Here is a 17,582-nt window from a genome sequence, read left to right on the forward strand (position 1 = left end):
AATCCCACTGATGTTGGGAGAGTGTCTGGCTAGTTCTGCAAATGGCTCCATGTAAAGCACGAAAAGTAAGGGTGACAGAGGGCACCCTTGGAGCATAACTCTCACGATTGCACTGGTTGGGATGCTATCCCATTCACCCTGATGTGGGCTATCGGGTCATTATATACGCAGTTTACCCAGCATAAGAAGCGCTTGCCAACCCCAAATCTCTGCAAATCCTTTCGTAGGTAAGGCCAGTGTACCCTGTTGAAAGCCTTCTTGGTATCGACCGACAGGAATACCGTAGGTTACTGAAGGTGTTGGGTTTTATCCAATAGGTGGCACAGTTGTCTAGAACCATCACTACAATTGTGTTTCGGTATAAAAGCGGACTGATCCGGGTCCACCAGGCCCTGCATATGAGGGGCAAGGCGGCCAGCCAGTATGCTAGTGAAGATCTTTAGGTCCACATTTAATAAGGAGATGGGTCGGTAGGACGCGCAATCATGAGGATCTTTACCAGGTCTAAGCAATTCCACCACTTCAGCCTTAGTCATGGTGGGAGTTAGAGCACATGTTTTGCTAAAGGAGTTAAAGAGGTGCACAAGTAATGAGACGGGATCTGAGGCAAAGAGCTGCCCTCGGGCCTGGGTCGCCCCTGTGCGATGATATACACCCTCCAACTCCTTGACTCTTGCCTCGAGTTGCGCTTGTTTGTCTCTCCTATCCTTATTCAGGCCAGACGCGATGACCAGAAATTGTCCCCTAATGATTGCCTTTAGAGTGTCCCAGAACAAAGGCGCCTGGACCGTTCCATCATTGTTAAGCTCCAAGTAGGACTTTATAGCTGCCAGTATCATGGCCACCATGGGTTCGTATACGAGTAGGGTGTGGTTTAAACACCATGTCTTCCGACCTAGGGTCCCTCCAGGCAGAGTTAACTCCAGGAATATTGGCAAGTGGTCTGAGAGAGTGGCTGTGCCTATAATATCATCCTGTGTGTAGCTAGTGACTCGAGGCGATGTCCAGAAGAGATCTATTCTTGCGTAAGTGTGGTGTGCTGCCAAGAAAACGGGTATTCCCGTGCTGTGGGAAAGGGGTTTTGCCAAGCGTCCGTCAGACCGACCTCCTCTGTCTCTGTAGCATGGAGCCAGAGAGTGAGCCTGAATGTCCTATTCTCGCCCCAATCAATCGAGTTGAGAGTCCGGGACAATGTTAAAGTCACCCCCCAAAATCAGGTCCTCGTCCGGGGATTCAAGAATGGTACTTCGTGTATCACTAAGGAAACTTTCTTGCTGTTCATTTGGTCTATATATGGATGCAAATTTGTATGTATGGGCTCCCATCGAAATTTGTAGTGCCAATAGTCTCCCAGGTACTTCTGTGAGGCCCCCCTGCACCCCTCTAGGGAAATGAGTGGCAAGCAGGATGGCCACCCCTGATGTTTTCTTTGTGGTCGAGGAACAATACTGTCTATCATACCATTTAGAGTGGAGATGTTTCCAATCCGAGCGCAGCAAGTATGTCTCCTGCAATAAGCAGATGTCACACTTGGGGCCCGATGTAGGTAATTTCGATTTACCTACTCTTAAATACCGAATCATACCGATTCGGTATTTAAGAGTAGGTAAATATGAAGTAGGCAGATGTAGGTTAATTTTCTTTTTAAATTACCGAATCTGTATGATTCGGTATTTACCGATTCGGTAAATACCGAATCAGTATTTGACATTGATTCCTATGGGCCTTGAAGCCCATAGGAATCAATGGCAAATACCGATTCGGTAATTACCGAATCGGTAAATACCGAATCCTGCCAGGGGGAACGGGGTGTCACTTTGACACCCTGTAGCACCCCAATGTCAGGCTTGTGTGCCATGTGGCACACAGACATGCCCTAAGGGCATGTCTGTGTGTCACATGGCATAGGTGTACATGCACAGATGTGCATGTATACCTGAATTCGTTATTTACCATGCAATAGTATTACATGGTAAATAACTAATTCTGAGGGGCCTGTGGCACTGTTTAAAGCGCCACCTACATCTGCATTTATAGATTCGGTATGTTTACCGAGTCTGTATTTACCAATTCGGTAATTTTACCGATTCGGTAAATACAGATTCGGTAAAAATACAGAATCTGTAAATACATGCCCCCTACATTGGAAAAGGCATTTACCGGTCGGTAACGGCCGAATTCGTCCGTTACCGACCGGTAAATGCCTACCTACATCGGGCCCTAGGTGCCACTAAGCATAGTGAGGAGCAGGCCTCGGGTGTTAAGGCTTAAAAGTAGGACTATAAGCTTTGCCATGTGGGTGATGAGAAGGTATAAATGATCAGACATGGGGATCCCCTTGGAGTGTGTGGGTATGCCTGCCCCACCATCCCCCACTCGTTGGTCGTCAAGCCCATGCAGCATTGTCTGCACAAAGCCAAAACCCATCCGCCCCATTCCCCGATCGGGGAGAGTCATGGGGTCCCAGAAGTCAGTGCCAGGCCCAGGGTCTGAAACTATACAGAGTGACCAACCAAGCTGTTTACATGTGTATTGTGCACAATTCTTGAGAAGGGTATATCTCTCAAAGTGTCGCCGCCTGAACCCTCTTGGTTGTATATACATCCCTCCTGCATTCCAAAGTGCCTATGAATCTCCCATCGGGGATCCCTCCCCACCCATGATAGGGGAAATTCCAGACATCCATAGGGAAGAACCAAGAGGAAGAGTAAAGAAAGAAACAAGTAGAAAAAATGGAGAAAACTAGAGTTCGCCTTCAACATGGCAAGATTCCCACTAACGTGCATGGGTCCATATGGTTGATCTTCGGACATTTGTTTAGGAGAATCGGGCCGTCCACCAACCAAGACCAGGTGAGCCCATCCCAGACCACAGCTATTCTTTGTCACCTCCATAGTCTGACATCGACGGATGCTGCAGGATCAGACATACAAAGAAGCTCCGGTTCATCTTGATTTTGTAACTGATGCAAGAGGGCTTCAATTTCTTGTTGATGTTCTAGTTCGGAAGGCTTGCTAGGTTTCAGTCTTTTGCCACCGCATCTCCGAGTCAGTTTCAGCGATACCTGTGATGTTGCATCATTTTTCTGTGATCCAGGACATTTTCTTCATCGAACTCTGGGCCCAGGACCTCCTGTGATTCCCTGAGGGATCTGTCTGAGTGTAGTTCCTTGTTCCAAATGAAGGAGAGCCTGAATGGGTGACTCCTGCAGTATCGGATTCCATTGACGCTCAGGAATGTCATGTCCAGCTTCAGGGCTTTCTGGCTTTGTAGGGTGAGTGGTGAAAGGTCATGATAGACTCCAACCTGCTGTCCCTAAAAAGCAATGGTTGCCTTATCTCGAGACGCGTTAATGATAATCTCTTTCTGCTGGTAGGAGTGGAGGCAGGTGAGAATTTTCTGTTGCTGCCCTGGATTATTGACTTGTCTCCCTGCATGGTGTGTGCAATCCAGGGTTATTTCCTTGTCGCCGAGCTCGGGTGCTGCATGTCGGAAGAACCAGATCACCCATTCCTCCCGTTTCCCCCATCCCCCTGTAGAGGGACACCTTTGATGCGAATATTAGACCTCCGAGAGCAGATTTTGAAATCTTCCCGTGGCAGGTAAAGCTCATTGTTGCGGTCTCTAAGCTCCAGCAGCTCTGTTCGGTGAGGTCTTCCTCCCTGCGATCACCATTTTGTTCAAGTGTGTACACTTGGTCCCCTAGTTCCTGCATCTCAGCCCTGATTTGTTTGATGAAGCGATGTCCTCTCCAAGTGTTCCGAACAGTTGTTCTAGAAATCCGCGGGTGACCGGCTCCTCCGAACGCTCACCGGTAGGGTCCATTTCCTTTTCTTGGATGTGGGCTACTGGTTGATCCAAGGTGCAACCCTAAGTCTTTTTAGGGTTTTGTTTTTGCAGGAGGTCATTTATTGAGGAGTCCTTTTTAGCCCTATGCGCGGGCATTGCTACTTGTGGGGACCCAAGATCACAGAGTGTTGGCGTTGCTTTCAAAATGAGTATACACCATGGGAGAGGTGTGGTCCAAAGACACTGTTCCAGCTCTTCACTGTAAGTCGTATGCACGTTCTCCTGGGGGGCACAAGGGGCAGATTCTTAGTGCACGGCCTACCCAGTATGAGGATAGCCGGGGGTCCGGGCAGTGCAACCTGTAACCACGCCCTATGGGTCATTGTTCTGCAGTTGGGATAGCCCACCCTGCAGGTCTCCGGTTTTCCCTTAAATACCCGTCTGTGTGTAGCAGTCCTGCCGCAGAGTCCAACCCAGGCTAGCGTGTGTTGGGTCCCAGCTGTGGGGGTGTTAAAATTGACTTCTCCTTCAGGGCCACTAAATGGAGAGCTTCCTACAGATTGAGTGCACGCGGATCGTGGCTGTGGCCTATTCCTGTGGGCCATTTTGCCAACGCAGCGCAGTGCATCTGGTTCTCTGATTTCAAGCCTGCACCTCCACTCCAGCCGCGCTATGACCGCTTCCACTCGCTGCTATGCTCACTCTAGGCCCTCTTCAATCAGCACTTCACAGCCACGGCATGCTTGTGAGCCCCAGGTCTACCTGCTTGGCGGCGCCCCCTGGGTCGAGACTGTTCCCTCCAAGCCAATCCCTAACTACCTCTGCATATTCATAGTCACTGGGGTGCGGCCTACCTGATTACCACTCTGGCATTGGTGTCACAGCTTAGCCGGCCTCTCAGCCTACTCATGAGAGTTTCACTGGCTCCAGTGTATCCAATGCCCGCCGCTCGGGCCTCCGGACTTCTCTGCGAGCGGGGGAATGGTTTAGCGGTGACCCGCCTCACTAAGCTCCACCAGCAGGCCGCACTTCACTCAGCGTTTCTCATTGGCCTGTAGCCCAGGGTCCGTCACGCCCTCCGCCCGACATCACCCAAGGCTCCGCCGCACTCTGCGGCTTGCAGTGCCTCGCCACGAGGGCCACAGCGGACCCCCCTCGACCTCTGCAATCTCCAGCAGCCACCAGCAGAGGCCTCTTGGTCCACAGGTCACACTGGCAGTACTGCGTTTATACGCCTCAGCTGGGTCGGCCCTCCAGGACACTGCCACAGTCTCGGGTTGCAGGGCTCCGAAGCCGCCCACAGTCGCCTAAGCGCAGTGTTATCTCCGTCCGTTACCTTATAGTCGGATTCCGGGACCTGGGATGCCATATGGATGCTCAAAGAAAGCTTTGGCGAGTGGAGCATCGGAGAACGCAGTTACTCCGCCGCCATCTTGGCCAAGACCCACCAAGTACTTTTATCAGACTGCATTGATACTTACCTAAGTTTTCTTTGAAAAAGCTTCTAAGTATCCAGTTTATTCTCTTTTCCAAGGCTTGTCCGTGGCCAAGTGAAATTGCATTGATTTATTATTGCTTTTAAAATCCATGTTTCCGGAAACCTCAATGAATCTGTTTTGTTCTAGTGTCTAAATTCTTACAAAAATTAAGCCAGTTTTTAGAAATTGATGTCGAATTTCTTGAGTGTTGTGTCGATTTCTTCTTTAATTGTTTTGGTGCTCTTTAAATGCTTAACGCTTGTTTCTCTGTTGAAGCCTTGCTGCTCAGGGTTGTGCTGAGGTTTGTATAGACAAAACTTACTGGACCTAGAGGGGGTAGTAAGTGTACATGGAAAGGTGCACATCCACAACATATAATACACCCCATTCCCTCACATGCAGCAAATTATATGGCATAATGTGGTACATTTTGAAGCAATATTACTTCACGGTTTTAGAAATATTAACACACAGTAACACTCTATGAGATAAGGTTTTACCTCACTAATATTATTGTCACACCTAAGTACAGCAATTAGCAACTGAGACCTGCTTCTGCACAACAAAAAACGCCTGCCACTGCATGGTCAACGTGTAATTAAGAATTCAGTAACATTTGATCTGTTTGAGTTAGAAACAAATTAGTTTTTTTGTTAAAATCTGCAAATTATGCATACAATATTGGCTTATGTGGCAAGTGAGGCACATCCACAATAATGCAAAAAATGCTTCAGCCACAGGATTGCATGATTAGAGCGTGCTCCTCCATAGTACTCTTCCTCCAAGAACCCAGAAAGTGGTATTCATTCTGACGCAAGCCCTTGCTTCTCACAAGGGCAACCATTTGTAGTAAGTCTGTGTTCGCCAGCATGAATCCTAAACCCTTCACCCTGAAAATGGTATGTTTCTTGTCTCTGTTCTATGTAGAGGATATCTTCTGCTGCCAGGTCTGGTGACTCAGTGGACAATGCATCCACTGCAGGGACCTAGACTTAGCTTCATGTTCACAGTTAAAAATGCTGGTCTGTTTACTCAATTTACTCAGACTCAGACTTTCAGGCTTCTGAGATTGATAACATAAGCATCATCGAAATGCATAGCAATAGTCCTCTGTTGTTAAGTATGGATTGGGGACACCTTTTTAGATGAATATGCATTTAGAAATATCCAGATTCATTTGTATAATTGTCTGGGTTCTCTTACAATGCTTTGATATTAATTCCTCATTGGGACTTATTCTAGTGTTTTCCTATTTATTTTGCCACATTGTGCTATATTTTTTTCCGTTCATGACAATTTCGTTATAGAGATTATTAACCTATGTATATGTTGTGGGCAGTGGTCAAAATGGGCTGGATCAGCAGGGCACGGCGTGCCCCTATTTAATTAATTTAATGCAATCAGTTCCCCAACTTTTTTATTTTAAAAATGCGTCCCAGGACGCCTTAAATAGCCAAGGCATAAAGATAGGATCAGCAGTTTGAGGACGGGTGCCGTGAGCGGAAAATAACTCAGGGGCATATTATCAAGAACGGCGATAATGGGCTTGATAATATCCCTCGATAATTCCAATAGAACCCCATGGGAATTCACAAGGGCATATTATCAAGGAAATTAATTTTAATGCCGTTTCTTGATAACAAGTCCCTTTTTATTTTCCTTCTTTCCCAGAGAAGTCAAGGACTGGGTCCACGTCTACTTCTCTGTCGCTGGCAGCTGTGTTGCTCTCTTTCTGTCTCTGTCTCACTCCTCCTCACTTGCTGAACACCCTGACTAAAATAAATAACTCGTAGTCCATTTCCTCTCTTTTCCTTTATTTGTTCCCCAGTGAAATGGATCCAAAAAAGAAAAACACTTTTGCTGGCAATGTCTTGTTCTGACATTTTTCTATTTCAAAATGCAGCCTCGGGACGCAGAGGATTTTTTTTTTAATACAAAAAAAATAAATAAAGCAAGACAGGGAGGCCAAATTGGTTTTATTCACACCTGCACAGATTAGCAACACTTTACAGAGTTTGCCAGTGAAGCGCTCATTTTGTTTTCTCATCTTTCTTTGAACAGCATTGTTTTCCCCGAGTGGGGAAGTGCACCATTCCTGGAGGTACTGCGATACCTGGTACATGTGTATAGTGGAAAATATTTAATGTGATTATTATGGGCTGTTTTCCTCATTTTAGTTTATAAATTCTGTACAGCGACTCTGTTTTCAGGTATGTGGTCTTTATAAACCATACTGCTTAAGTTTTGTAAGCATATAAGCAATGGGCATTAAAACGGGTCCCTTCCATGCCCTGTAGTCATGTCCTTAACTTTTCAGGCAAAAACACCATTGATTTCCGAATAATAAGAGTAAATGCGTTAAGGTAACCATGTTGTCTGTTGATCCTGCTTACATTTCACATGCTTTACTTATTCAACCATTCTCAAGGAATGCTTGCTTTTTCCAGGATGTTAATTTTTTTTTCAGGCAGCATATTACTCTTGTCTAGTGGATAATTTGAATTGAGTCACATCCAGGTGTTTATAGCGGGCACAATTGGGTTGCATTTGAAGGCACTGTGAGGTTCTTTCAGTGGTGCAGTATGGGGTTCAGTGGGGGAGAGGATGTTGTACTATGGCCATAGCGGCCTACTTTGGAACTGGGGAACTAGGTTCAGCCTTCATAACCAGTCCCCAAGACCACTCTCCTGAGGGAGTCCCATTCCCATTCTAGATCTAAGAAGCTCCAGTTAGACCTTAGAAGCCCTGGTGTCAAGCACCAGCAGGAGGAACCTAGCGGTGGCAAGGGTGGATTAACCCGTGGATTAACCTTGAAGGCCTGTCCCCCACAATCAATACTGAAGTTTACCTCCAGTCGTACAGGCATGCCTATGAAGCAGCACACCCTAGAGCAACAGTGACTCTGTCACTGAGGTCACAGGACACTTGAGGCCAGTCCGCCTCACCCACTGGTACCTCCATTGGCCTTGTTTCAGCAGTAGTAGTGCAACTCACAGGGATCTGCAATGCAGTATTTGCACGCACACCAAACTAAGGGTCAGATGTACGACCGTTATTTGCAGTCAGAAAGGGGATTTTGACCCCTTGGCGACTGCAAAATAGGTCAGCCCACATTACTAAGTCTATTTTGCGAGCTGCTAACCTATTGGCGACTCGCAAACTAGGGTTAGCAACTTGCTATCCCATCCTAATAGCGAGTCCTTACCCAATGTATGATTGTTTTGTGACCGCTATTGCGGTTTCAAAACACTCGCTGTTTAGCGCCCTTTTTAGGAGGGAGGTAAAGCAGTCGCAAATGAGAATAGGTCCCAAGGGGACCCCCTGCCCTTTGTGAATGAATGCACAATTATTTTTTAAGAGCTGGCAGTGGTCCCAGAGACCAATGCCTGCGCTTAAAAAATGAAACTGAATAGTTTATTTTTCTTTTTTAAATGCATCCCTTTTTCCTTCAAGGAAAAGGGCGGCATTGTTGAAAAAAATCAGCTTTATTAACAAAGCAGTCCCAGACATGGTGGTCTGCTGACCCTAGCAGGCCACCATCCCTGGGACTGCCAGCCATTGTCAAAGTTGTCGCAAATTGCAACAGCCTCATTAATATTCATGAGGCATGTAATTTGGGACCCCATTGGGAATCGCAAACAGTGAGTAGCGTAGTGTAGCGTAGCCAGCCACTATGAGCGGAGAAAGCCGAGGCAGGCTGAAGCGGGCACTCAGACCACCGTGACTGAGGACATGCCCCTGGACAGTGAGGCAAGTAAGCTGCGTTGTGGGGCGGGCAGATGAGGCTAGTGCCGGGGTCCCTTCCGTCCGTGCGAAGGCAGCCGTACTATGCCAGTGCGGTTTGCATAAATGGTGAGGGCCGCTTTCGCCCCATGCCCCACTCCACCTTTGCCTCTTATTTTTATATCCTCCCAACTCTTTCATCTCCCCTGGGAAAAGTCACCTATCCCCACACCTGCTTTCTGGGAAAAAAAGAGAGAGCACTGCACTGAAATCAGATTGCTTAATACCTTATGCAATACTTGACGCTTCTGCAATCTGTCTGGGTAGCTGTTTATACAATTTGTTTGGGCAGCTGAGTTGAGGCTGAGGTGCACCGGAGAGCAGGAGGGTTAGCACAATGGCGTGGTGAGTGCCTGGAGAGCGTGTAGTGCGGGGAGGTTGGGAGGACCAAGTATTGCAGCCAGAAGTAGGCCAAAGTCGCAAGTCAGAGGGGCGTAGCTACAGAGTGCAAGGAGAAGGTGGTGCAGAGGGGGCCAACTCCCCTCCCTCGAGCCCCCCAGCCACGATGTTAGCTTTAACTGGCATCTGCCACTGCCCTCATCCCCTCCAGTGCCCCCTCTGCCGATCTACATATATCCTAGCAATGAAGGGGTGAATTGTTGGCTGCAAGCTAGGCTAGGACTCGGTCCACATCCTATTACGGACAGAGGAGGCCAGCACTAGGCCTGTGTGACCTGCCTCCAGCTGTTAGTGGAACTCCACCCTGCTGATCTCCATCCAACTGATGGACCCCCATACAGATTCAGGATCTTGCATGACAGGCAGGTGGGGGTCATAGGGTGAAGAAAGAAAGTAAAGGGTCTAGGAAGACTTGGGGTGAAAAGGAGGACATTCAGGATGATACCAAGCAGGCATTCATCCTTCATCAGTGGCCCATCATAATCCATCATAATTAAACCATATCATAACCGTCAACAAAAAAAGGGCAGCCGACTATGTAAGGTCAAGCAGTCATGTGAGCAAGGCAACTGCTACCCCAGAGAAAGGGCCACACTCTTCGAGCAGATACCACCTTGGTTACGCCCACGGAGCCCACTCAGCAAGCCTTAGCCTAACCTGGAGGTCAATCATCTCAAGCCTCACAAGAGCTCATCAGTGAATTCTTCAGTTCGGCAAAGATTCAGATCCAGACTCGGGCAAGTTTACCTCCGTCCCCTATCTCACAATCAGGCTTGTACTGGACAAGGCACTGACCCCACTTCTAATCCCACTGACAGGCCATCATTCGAAACCTCTCGGCCCTGCTCATTTGAGCCTAAAGGTAAACCTGGAGCCACTTTATCAGCATAATTTCTCTCCTTGGGGCTCAAGATCGAGCCTCTGCAATTTTATAGATACAAAGAGAAGCGATACATAGAGAGCCTGCTCCTCCAGTCCAGAATACCCCTGGGCCATAGAGGCTATGCCAAGAACTTTAAAGCTAACCCCCTCAACACCAGTCCATCTCCAAAGTCAAGCAACCAACCCGCCTGCTTTGCCAAACTTCCGCAAGTGCCAGGCTGGCCATGAAACAGCTTAAACCTCTCCCGAGTACACTTGAACCCTGATGGGCCATCAACCAGGCATCAGCACAATTGAGCTAACTAATTCTCTAACGCCAACAAAGAGTCCAGGGAGGGAAAGCTCCCTCGAACTGAGAAATCTATCAGACCGGTTCCTAGCCACTCTGGTAGCCCGAATTGAGGCCTCCAACACCAGGACTCAACATGAAGACCCACAATAGTCCCCACAGCTCAACACTAACAGACAAGGAACCATCCGTGGCACGCAGCCCTCCGAGACCTACTTTGGTATCACTGACCTCTTAACACAATAAACAAGATTCCAGCACTACAAAATTATTTTAGCAATCACAGATGGATCTTCAAGCAATGGCTTCAACCCTAACTGACATGGGACACAGGCTAAGTATTATGGAAAAGACCATCAGGCTACCAGAAGCCACCATTCCAAGTTCTTGTTCTCCATTAATCAACAAACATTCGTCCCTTCCAGAAATACTATGCTTACTTCTTGACAACATTAAGAATAACATGCATGGTGGTGGATATACCACTCCAAAGCTTAAAACTGGGATCTCTCCATTTCAGATAATGATGACCCAGCTTCCGCAAGCGACCACCAAACATCTATTTATCCCCTAACAAAACCAATCGCCTTCAAAAGATAGAAAAAAAGACGTTAAAAAAACAGGGCAAAAAACAACGACTTGAAAAACTGAGATCTTGGATCATGGGGACAAGGGCCCTCACCAAGTTGGCATTGGACGAGATGGGACAAACCACTTCCCCTTCTTCAATCAGATCTCAAAACCAAAAACTGAAATCGCTAAATACAAGGAGGTTCTCACCACCACAGATTTTTGCCCCCACCAATTTTTTGACAATTACACAGGAAGCGTCCAAGGTTAATGTCACTGAACCCCGTGTCCCGAACTGTACATCATCACAGCCAAGGCCAGCACCATGTCCACTCAATTCACGGGGGCCCTTCAATGATGCCAGAGCCCGGGATAATCAAGACATCAAAACACAACCTCCTAGGGGCTCGTCAAACGCAGGGATGGGACCAGTTAATCCAATGGCAAACGCAAGTACTAACACAGTTGAGGCACACATCTTAACAGACAGAAGCCTGTTTGGCCCGTACATGCTGCTGCCGACATGTGATCCCTTCAACGGCCCCAGGGCCAACCAACCATGAATGTCTTCTTTTAGGCAACCTCAAACTTACCAGGTGATCGGCGGGCAGAGTGGAACGGAGGAGAGCCGTCTTCTACTCAAACCCACATCCCATCATCCCAAGGTCCCTCAATTCCTCCCTCTAGAGCCTGGGGAGTCAACCTGTCAAAGCACTAATGAACAGCCAGAACTTGCTCTCATCCCGCACTAATCCCACAAGGGCCAACATGACATTCTGAGCAGGAATAACCTCCTGTGCCTATCTAAATATATCCCGGCCCTCATGGGGATAATCTCCTCTGACCTAACATCAGTAAAGTTTGCTCAAGAACCGGGCAAAGGGACCTCAGAAACAACCATCACATCATGGTCAAGAAAGTCTTTAATGGACATCATCCTCGGGGAAGCCAGGATGTTTGACGACTGAATACTTGAGCTCTTGACCCTCACCCACAAAAATATCCACATGTACCACTACAAGAAGACTCATTCAAGATCTTACATAAGCATACTGAGAGGGACATGGGGAGCAACTCACAACTGGCACTTCAAAAGCCGAAAGCTTTATCAAAATCTCCTGCATAAATAATCAACGTCTGGTGAGATGCACACCAAGCCTCACAGATCACTTTAATAGTTAGAGTTGCCACGGTTTCCCTCACCAAGACCAGCCAGCATCCCTCTCCTAGAAAGAACCCTTAAAACCCCCCTCATGGCTCTTCCAAGCTGGCAAGCTCCAAACTGATCATCACTTCCTGGAACGTGGCTGGGCTTAAGTCAATACTCTCATCCGAATCTGCAGTGGCTTATCTGAATAAAAGTGACATTATTTGCCTGTAGGAGACCTGGGCTCTATCTCCATCAATCCTCTATGGCTACTACAAGCTTTTCCAACCAACAACCAGATCTAACCTCTTCGGACGTCCATCTAGGTGCCTCTCAATCTTCATTAAACACTCTTGCAAGATCATGGCTGCACCACTCCAACGAAACCTCCAGGCAGGGCAAGGTGTTTTAAATACAGGGGCCTCACACCAAACAGAACTCCTCTACTTTTAATAAATTATCACAAAACAATGAAAACCTCAAGGCTTTCTGCAACACTACTTTTAACAAGGAACTTGGAAGATCTTCTGCTAGAGTTCCCACTGCTGACATACTGCTACTAGGTGATTTTAATATCAAACTTGATCCTAAAACCATGATATTATGAATATCAATTATCCAACTATAATCTAAGTTCAGCGAAGCAAATACTTCTGTATCAAGATCCCTGTGTACGGTACACAGTCAAAATATCGAGTTGTAAATATCGACCTACCAAAATATCGTGTTTGAAATTTCGAAGGTCATGAATATCGATGTCAAGAATATCGTTGGAAAGAATATCGATCCTAAGGTAAGTAATATCGAATTTATTTATATCGATGTAAGTAATATCGAAGTTAGTAATATCGATAGCATATATATCGATGTAACTAATTTCGATGTCACTAATATCGATGTAACTAATTTCGATGTCACTAATATCGATATTAGTATTATTTTTGTTTCTTATTATGTATGTGTTATATGTATTTGTTAAGTATTTAAATTAATTTATATTATATGTGTATTTTTTTTATATAATAATAAATTCATTTTTAAGTAAAATATATGTTTTAGTACCGGAGCGGGTTGTGGGATTATAGGGGAATAGGGTGGGAAGTAATTTAATTGTAAATAATTAATGATTTTTTTATGTGTAATTAATTTTTATTTTAATTATTAATTGGCAATTAATTATTTTAATTGATAAATTAATTATTAAATTGTTATTTAATGTGAATTTTTATTAAATGTTATGTTTTAGTACCGAGCGGGTTGTGGGTTTATAGGGGAATAGGGTGGGAAGTAATTTAATTGTAAATAATTAATGAATTTTTTATGTGTAAATAATTTTTAATTTAAATATTAATTGGCAATTAATTAGTTGAATTGATAAATTAATTATTTAATTGGTAATTAATGTTAATTTTTATTAAATGTTATGTTCTAGTATCAGAGCGGGTTGTGGGTTTATAGGGGAATAGGGTGGGAAGTGATTTTATTGTAATTAATTAATTATTTTTATTTATAATTAAATTAGTAATTATTTATTAATTGGAAATTAATTATTGTAATTGATAAATTATTTTTTAATTGGTAATTAATGTTAATTTTTATTAAATGTTATGTTTTAGTACCAGAGTGGGTTGTGGGTTTATAGGGGAATAGGGGTGGGAAGTAATTTAATTGTAATTAAATAATTTATTTGATGTATAATGTATTTTGTAATTATTTATTATTTGGAAATTATTTATTTTAATTGATAAATTAATTATTTAATTGGTAATTATTGTTAATTTGATTAAATGTGATGTTTTAGTATTGGAGCATGTTGTGTTTTTATAGGGGTATTGGGTGGGAAGTAATTTAATTGTAAATATTTAATTATTTAAATAAATATTTTACTGATAATTAATGTATTAATTGATTATTAATAGGCAAATAAATATTTTTAAACATAATACATTTATTTAATTGGGAATTAATTTTTTAAAATCGTAATTATTTTTTAATAACTAGAAAAAATCATTAATTAATTGGCAAACTTTTTTACAAGTTTTTTTATATTTTGTATATTGTTTCATACATTTTATTTGTAAATTAATTTTTTTTTATTTTTTTTATGATAAATAGTTATTTTTATTATTTTCATTATTTGGTGAGTAATATTTAATTATTATTATTTAATGGTGTTTGTTGTTAATTTATTGTCAATTAATTTTTTTACATTTCATTGGTTTTATTAAATAGTAATTGTATTTTATTGATGTATTTAAAAAATTATTTATACATTATTTCAAATATAAGAATAATTTATAAGTATGTTAAAATAAAATTCTACGCTATTAAACGCTTTCCCTGGTGTGGCACCCTCTGGAGTGGGTATAGTAATTTTTACCCACCCGCTATCCAACGTTTTCCCTACTGTTGCACTCTCTGGAGTGTAAATAGTAATTTTTCCCCCTACGCTATCCAAATGTTTCCCTACTGTTGCACTCTTTGGAGTTGGAATAGTAATTTTACCCCTATGCTATCCAACGCTTTCCCTACTGTTGCACTCACTGGAGTGGAAATAGTCATTTTTACCCATCCGCTATCCAACGCTTTCCCTACAGTTGCACTCTCTGGAGTGGGAATAGTAATTTTTACCCACCCGCTATCCAACGCTTTCCCTACTGTTGCACTCTATGGAGTGGGAATAGTAATTTATCCCCCTACGCTATCCAACTCTTTCCCTACTGTTGCACTCTTTGGAGTTGGAATAGTAATTTTTACCTGTACGCTATCAAACGCTTTCCCTACTGGTGCACTCACTGGAGTGGGAATAGTAATTTTTACCCAACCGCTATCCAACGCTTTCCCTACAATTGCACCCACTGGAGAGGGAATAGTAATTTTTACCCACTTGCTATCCAACGTTTTTCCTACTTTTGCACTACCTGGAGTGGGAATAGTAATTTTTACCCACCCGCTATCCAACGCTTTCCCTACTGTTGCACTCTTTGGAGTGGGAATAGTAATTTTTACCCACCCGCTATCAAACGTTTTCCCTACTGTTGAACTCTCTGGAGTGGGAATAGTAACTTTTTCCCCCTACGCTATTCAACTCTTTCACTACTGTTGCACTCTTTGGAGTTGGAATAGTAATTTTTACCCACCCGCTATCCAACGCTTTCCCTACTGTTGCACTCTCTGGAGTGGGAATAGTAATTTTTCCGCCTACGCTATCAAACTCTTTCCCTACTGTTCCACTCTTTGGAGTTGGAATAGTAATTTAACCCCGACGCTATCCAACTCTTTCCCTACTGTTCCACTCTTTGGAGTTGGAATAGTAATTTTATCCCTATGCTATCCAACGCTTTCCCTACTGTTGCACTCTTTGGAGTTGGAATAGTAATTTTTACCCACCCGCTATCCAACGCTTTCCCTACTGTTGCACTCTCTGGAGTGGGAATAGTAATTTTTCCGCCTACGCTATCCAACTCTTTCCCTACTGTTCCACTCTTTGGAGTTGGAATAGTAATTTTACCCCTACGCTATCCAACTCTTTCCCTACTGTTGCATCCTCTGGAGTTGGAATAGTAATTTTTACCCGTACGCTATCCAACGCTTTCCCTACTTTTGCACTCTCTGGAGTGGGAATAGTAATTATTACCCACCCGCTATCCAACGCTTTCCCTATTGTTGCACTCTCTGGAGTGGGAATAGTAATTTTTCACACTACGCTATCCAACTGTTTCCCTACTGTTGCACTCTTTGGAGTTGAAATAGTAATTTTACCCCTATGCTATCCAAAGATTTCCCTACTGTTGCACCCTCTGGAGTTGGAATAGTAATTTTTACCCGTAGGCTATCCAACGCTTTCCCTATTGTTGCACTCACTGGAGTGGGAATAGTAATTTTTACCCACCCGCAATCCAACGCTTTCCCTACTGTTGCAATCTCTGGTGTGGGAATAGTAATTTTTCCCCCTACGCTATCCAACGCTTTCCCTACTATTGCAGTTACTGGAGTGGGAATAGTAATTTTTACCCACCTGCTATCCAACGCTTTCCCTACTGTTGCACCCTTTGGAGTTTGAATAGTAATTTTTACCCATACGCTATCCAATATTATTTATATTTATTTATGTATTTAATATGTTACATAATGTTGTATTTAATTAATTTTTAAAATATTGAAAGTATATTTAATTGTTGTTATTTATTAAATATAATTATTTATTATTATTTATGTTATTATTTTATGAGTGTTGATGTAGTTTTAATTTATAGTATTTGTTAATATTTTTAATTAATTTAATAAATATATATCTTAATTAAGTATATATTATATATTGTATGTTTAATTTTAATCAAATGTTTAATATTAAATATGTATTATTTATTCATTTTAAACATTATAACAAATTTTTAAATAAGTTTTAATTATATATAAGTATTATTTATTTTATTTAACTTTTTTTATTTTACTGGAAAAAAAACGATATTTTTAACATCGATATTTTATTTTCGATATTTTTGTACTTACCATGTTGTAGATAGGGTGTCGATATACTTGCCTTCGAAATTCCAGCGCCGATATTTTTTCTGTCGATATTAGCATTCTCGATATACTGTCATAGATTCCCCAGTGTACATCTTTCCACAACATTTAAGAACATCTCAACCATAGTCTTTATCTTCCTGTCAGTATCTCTGGCAAGTCATTTAGTTAAATTAGTGGTTCCCATCCGCATAGAAAGCAACCATAACCCACTGAATGCAACACTAGACCTACAAACCCCAGCTGCCGCTACAGTTACTGAAGTGGGGCACTCAATGCAGACCCAATCTCACACACTAGTCAGAAGAATCAAATGTGATACCTCAGGATCTGCCAAGGTGGGCGTATGGCTCAAAGATGCTACCTTGAACTTCATAAAAACCTTCCTGCGAACCATCCCCATACTAGTCAGAAGGATCAAATGGGATACCTCAGGATCTGCCAAGGTGGGCGAATGGCTCAAAGATGCAACCTTGAACTTCATCAAAAACCCTCCTGTGAACCACCCCACAGATGGGATATTTTAATAGCCAAACTAGGAGACATCCTGACTGGACGCGGAGCCCCTGGCTGATGTTCCAGGAATCCTCCACGGATGCCCTAACTTAGGGCTATCTTCAACACACGAAGAACATTAAGGAGAGCCACTCGTTGGCACAAATAAAATCCCACCGCACTGTCCACCAAATATCTGGTCACTATGCAAATTGTACAAAAA

Source organism: Lissotriton helveticus, chromosome 3_1, assembly GCF_964261635.1.
Source record: "Lissotriton helveticus chromosome 3_1, aLisHel1.1, whole genome shotgun sequence".
In the NCBI taxonomy this organism is placed as follows: Eukaryota; Metazoa; Chordata; class Amphibia; order Caudata; family Salamandridae; genus Lissotriton; species Lissotriton helveticus.